General features: G+C 41.7%; 1 long non-coding RNA gene across 2 annotated transcripts in view; it reads left to right on the top strand.

The window, feature by feature from the left end:
• The window catches only part of LOC113464202 (uncharacterized), a 7,726-nt gene extending 5,641 nt beyond the window's left edge, over positions 1-2,085 (top strand). For both annotated transcript variants that reach the window (XR_003389048.1, XR_003389049.1), the window contains exons 2-3: positions 367-671; positions 1,953-2,085. This is a non-coding gene — a long non-coding RNA (uncharacterized LOC113464202). The remainder of the gene's footprint in view (positions 1-366; positions 672-1,952) is intronic.
• Positions 2,086-6,030: the final 3,945 nt, after the last annotated feature.

The raw sequence follows: 6,030 nt of genomic DNA, 5'->3' as shown, positions 1-6,030 counted from the left end.
ATTGACTGTATAGCCAATACATCCTTAATTCACTATTCAAAAAATTTATTATGAAAGAACAAAAGACACATCTTTTTCTTCTTCAAATAGAATCCATCTTTTACTCAATCAATTTTTAGTACATCATCGAAGAATTAAGTTTTAATTCGAGAATTCTGAAGGCTTAAAAAATTGAAAGAAAACTGAAGCGACGATTGAAAAGGCTGCGTTGAACCCCGGGAGGTGAAGCTTACGAGTTTTCCCGGGCTAGGTCGAAGCAGCAAGTTCAGGCCGCGTCCTTGACCCACTCGCGCGTGTTTAACGATCCCCCGAATCGGAGCTGGCCTAAAAAAAAAGGAGATTAATTAGAACACGGCTCGGTTCCAGGGCGAGAAACGAAGGCGGGAGAAGGGAGAGGGGGATCGAAGGGGTTAATCGATCCGGTGCCACGTGAATTCCGTCTCGGGCAAGATGGGTTACGGGCACAGAGATTGTGATTCTTAATTCTTAGCTACCGTTCACTCGGTGTCGATTAATTTAGTGCGGGAATCGAGGGGAAGCTGGTGAGAGTCGAAACATGAGGCTTATTCTTAAGAGTTGAAAATTCGATATTAAGACGGTTGTAATGACGTTGTGCCGTGTGCTTTTGTGACGTGTTATCAAAACCTGGCCAGTCTTCGGAATCTTCGCAGGTGAGTTTTAGAAAGATTAACATTTGTAAAAATTCATTATAAAGCGCAGTATTTCGTGGAACGTGAAAAGATTATAGTGTTCGCGATAACAGACTCATTAAATTCTTGTCGAACTTTCAAATCGTAATCAGAACATAATAAATTGCTATCATAATTCGATTGATCCGAAGACGTATATCATAGATTCGCGTATAATCGTAAAACAAGAATTCCAATATCAGATTTCTCCCAGAACAGTGTCGAATCGGTTGGCATCGTTCCCTTAGCTAGCAAAGGTAGATGAAACTCGTGTAATCTCGATCGTCTGGTTGTTCGGCACAAACGACTATCTCGGTACGCTCTGTTTCACCGGGTTTTTAAACTTCTCTCCCTACGTCTGAGGTTATTTGCACGCTAGGCGAGCGGGAATCCAGATGGAAAATTAATTTACGTTCAAAGGAGACTTCAATATACCTCCCCGTATCCATCAGTCTCGTGGTTCGAAAGTTTTCTTTCCGCTTATCCTTACTGAATATCAACTGCACTGCCTTGTGAGTAAATTACAGACTTTTATGCAAAGTAACATGATTGTATGAATTTAAAAATCGTATTTTAAATAAAAGTCCCAGGCATCGTGATAAGCAGCTTTTTATATTTCCTCCATATTCTGTAAATACATAAAGTCCGTAGTTTACTTATCGGGCGACAAACCGAGTTTACAACATTTCTCTTTAACTATTTAAAAAATATAATTTAACAGATATAAAGAAAGTTTATTTTTTCTAGTTTTATTGAAAGTTCATGAATCATTGTACAAATGATTACTCTTATATGATTTACTATCAGATTTTTTGATAGACAATACACACTTGGTACATGGTTCATAAATTGATCAGGCCCTCGAATTTCAACCGAGAATGCTTCGCCTTATCGAATTTCCTTTCTTTCCTGTGACACCTGAAGGAATTTCATTACGCGTTCCCGGGTTACCTACGGGTTCTCCCAGCTCTGCTCGTTGTGGTGGCTTTCCCGACACTTTCCAGAGAAATCTTGCTACTCCGTTCCTTGGCTTTGTCAAGAAAACTCCGCTAACTCTTAACCCTTTTTACCCTGCTACTACGTGACGAAATAGAATTTCGTTCCTACGATCTTTTTTTTATTAATTCCTTGGCACGTCTCGTTTTAAAAATTTTAAGCGAGTTGGAAAATGAATTCAGTAATTTTATCGTTTGAATACTGTTTTATCAAATCACTTTGTTTCATTGTTACAACGTGTAAATAGTTGATGCGTTTATTTTTCAGAGTGTTACATGTTCCTGAATCCTTAGTGCGCGGGTGATCGTGTCGGAGAAAGTTGTTCCTTGGAAACGTGTTAGGAACGAAAGAAAAGTGGTGTCCCTTCAACCGGGAGAACGGTCGTCGATCCTCGGCATGAGGGGTGAGTCCTTTGAAATTCTATCTGCATGCTCTCTATCCGCTTGACTGGACGTTGCTTCCGTAAAACGTCTTTATCGCGGATTCGACAAAAACGAATTACTTCAAGCAGCCATAAAATGGAATTAAGTGATCGATGCGAAAGTCTCTTTTAATTATCCTCTAGGAACGGTTCATTATACGAACGCATGAATTTACATAAATTCACATATTTTAATCGTTTAAAGTGCTAACGTCTGGTTTAGTATTTAACGCGAGTGGCCATTAATTTCGTTTAAAAAGCATGGTTTAAACGTCGTAGGTGTCTTTGAAAATTGTTGGAGATTCGGAATTTTCCCCTGGATGGCGTTTGAGGGAAAGTTTCGAATTCATTGAAGGTCGTAAAATTATTCGCCGGTTAATAAATGAGCGCTATACGAGCCGCGAAACTCTGAGAGCTTACGCGTGACTCGTGGATCGTACAGCTTTAATATTTATGATCGAGCTTACCCGGGGAAAAATCAAAGTGGCTTCCTACGTGAGAAATCACGGACTCCCTCGTCACTTTATTCAGTGAAATATATAGTAGGTCGCGGTAAAAAGGTTGTTTCGCGTACAGAGAAAGTACAATGGTTAGCTGGGTAAATAAAAGCAAGGAGCGGACAGGCGCAAAGAAAAAATTTGCTATTAAATTACGGGACACCGGGAACGAAACAAACAACACGAAGCCGGTGGCGTAGCCAAATATTTGAGATTTCCACTGATGCGCCGGTGAAAGAAGTCGACTAAATATAAAGAACCGCGATAGCCCGGCACGTAGAGTAATCAGAGATATGAAAGAGGACAAGGATTGCGAATGAACGCTTCTGACAAAAACTAACAGTCCTTCGTGCGGCTGGTACTTATATTATGCAAATTCATTATTCCTTTGGTGAAGTGGAGAAGAAAAAAATGTAGAGGAGGAAAAAAGGTCTGAGTGGTGAATAATAACGCGGAAAAATTCATATGTTTGTACTTACGTATTATACGAATTCATTAATCCTTGGGAGAAATGGAAAAGAAAAAATGTAGCGGCGGGAAAGGTCGATGGGGAGAAGAGGGATGGAAACAGAAGCGTGAAGACGAAGTTCACGCTTCCTCGAGCGCTCAACATCGGATACTCGTCTCGAGTGGGGCTTTCGTTGTTAACAAAGAGTCCCGGTCGAAGTTACGCAATAATTACCGCGCGGTTTCCGGTCGGAGGGGGCGAGAGACCGTGCAAACTTTTGAGTCGCGTTCAAGTTTCTCTCGTCCCTATTTTCGACGTGAATCCGCGTAATTTGCCTAACGATTTTTCATCGACACGCAATAGGCAGCGTTACGAATTTTCTGAAAGAAACGTCGAGTGCCATTTCTCGTGAGTTCTAGTCTATCGATTCCATTTTTATCAATACGCATTCGAAATTGTTAACATAATTCGAACTTCTTACTGTAAACATATTAAAATGCAAATTACATCTTCGGTTCTATGATTTATCAATTTCTAATTGATTAAACAAATTTTATTAACCATTCTCCAAAGTTCGTTTACAACGGCAAGCAGTAAATGTGCCGTTCTTACCCCCTCGCAACACTAATTGCTCGTTCCCGAGCGAAACGAGACGATGAAAAGACGTAAAAAAACGAAGCTGGACGAATTTTTCAGGCTTGAAGGTCAGGCGCGAACCTCCGCCAGATGGAATTTTAATTCCAACCCTGGTGCAGGGCAAGTACGAGGGAAAAAAAGCTTGTAGAGTTAAGCGAGCGCTTTTCAAAGACCGCGACTCGGGGACAAATATTTGCCAGACCCGTCGAGCCGAGTCAGTTCACGGTGAAATAAATTTTGGAAGCGGCCGCGATTAACTTCCTATTAATACGTCGGCCGTAATTAACTGGCCACCGGAGTCGTCGGTTAACAATTAACGAGCCTTGCTGGGAGCCTGCCCAGACTCTTCCGATCGATAGACCAAGAATTCCTGGGCCAACATTTTCATTCGTCGATATGATCATAATTATCAGTCTGATTTTTCCGCAAATTAAAACATTTGTAATATAAATTTATGTTTTACGAATTTTTAGACACATTTTTCCATAATTATGGCAAACATTTTTCACTTTTAAATAGACCATTAATTTCGTTTCTCCCTCAATGAAAAATACACAATTATAAACTGTATGTCATTTGTGGCCCGTACCCACGAGACGCATATTCTCATTTTCATCGGTCTTCTAACTGTGACATCGTTTTCGGTTAATCGGCGATGCCTGCCACGTAAATTAGATCGTTTTTGTTGGACAGACTCGCAGTCAGGTGATCAATCGCAGTGACAGCGAGCTACACGTTATGCCAGCGTGTGATAATCCATTATCAGCGAGTCGCGATGCTCGTTCTCGAGATTGGTTTAATCGTCAGATTAATCTTTCGCCGATTTTATCGGCACCTCTCGCGCCTGACGTGAAATTTCAACATAAATATCTCGTTTCATTCATAAAACTATGAACTCTTTACGAGCAGTGATAGAACAAACGTTTACCTTAAACGTTTTTATCACACGTTTCGTGTTGGTAGTCAGGTTTAGTCGAAAGTCGATACAGATTTTTCTGTGACAATTGATCGGTGCATCTTATGGGTTATTAGGTTCATCGGGATTGTGGTCAGAGGTGGCCTGACCCAGAACTTGCCGGTAATCGCGTTAAAACGTAGCAAGCCACTTGGACTCTCGCTAATCCGTTCCAATAAAGTGTAGCTGCCGGTAGAGCGGTGGAGAACTTTAACCTGAAAACTCTATTACACGTTTTACGTCGATCGTGATAGCACTGATAGAGGCAACGATAACCCGTTCTAATATCCACTGCCAGTTAGTTTGCTAATAGAAACAGGAACATGTATTAGCTGTTACGTGTACAAAATTAATCCTGTCAATTTTTCTTATGTCTTTTCATAGAAAAATGTATATCTGTAACTAATTTATCGATACGGTCTAACGATATCTAACGATCAAGTGGATGTACGTGTAAGAACACTTGTTTAGTTTTGCTGTGAAAAGGTAAAAATAGTTTGCTCTGTCAGTGAACATGCAATTACGATAGAGTGGCATCGTTGCCGCAATTACAAGAGAAAGAACAGTTTTTTAATCACTCGCAAAAGGCAGTGTTCCCCGTCGGTTACTGGCTGGCTTTCGCATGTTCCATTTTCGAGGCTGGATCGATAAGCCCGATGAAAATTCCGGGTCCGGGCTGGTGCCGGGGAACCGTGGAACGTTTCGCGAAATGCGTCGCGGTTCTCGGTGAACCGAGAACACCGGCAGTAGTCCCTGTCACGTCGGATAAATAATCGATCGCGTCTCAAGCCGTGAGCAACAAAGTCGACGATACCTCCTCCGGCTCGGTCACGGAGTTACGTAACACCTGACCGAAGCCAACGGTGACCCGAAAACGCGTGGAACGCCGCGCGAAATGCCTGGAATCGCACGAGTTAATGGAACTCGCGTGGGTGAGAGAAAATTTCCGAATTCTCTCAGCGGCGACTGGGAACGGATTCGAGTTTAGTAAAGTTTCGGAACATAATATAAGACGCGGAGGTCAGGACGCGTGTCGCAGTTCTTAAACGTGAATCAGATACGAGATTGATTTCGTGGAAAGAAAAATTGAATGCATTTCGAATGTGGCTGAAACGATTTTTGACCCGAGAGCTCGGGTGATGTGGACGAGTCGGCGGCCGGAGCGGCTGATAACTGGAAGTTGACGAAGGCCGTAGAAAACTTGCGGAGCTCTCTTTGAAAATCACTCGAAGCAATTGAATTTTAAATTAGGGAACGCTTTTCCATAATACGATGATTCTTAATTGGATTACTTCGAGTGGTTCGAGGAAGTAATTAGAAACAGGAAGTTGACTATTCGATCTGGAGGAAAGTAAGGGAGCGTCAGAAATTATTACACGGATTTATTC

This window comes from Ceratina calcarata, unplaced genomic scaffold, assembly GCF_001652005.2.
Source record: "Ceratina calcarata isolate Rehan_Ccalc_2016 unplaced genomic scaffold, ASM165200v1 scaffold297.2, whole genome shotgun sequence".
NCBI lineage: Eukaryota > Metazoa > Arthropoda > Insecta > Hymenoptera > Apidae > Ceratina > Ceratina calcarata.
This window is presented reverse-complemented; position numbering and strand designations above follow the sequence as displayed.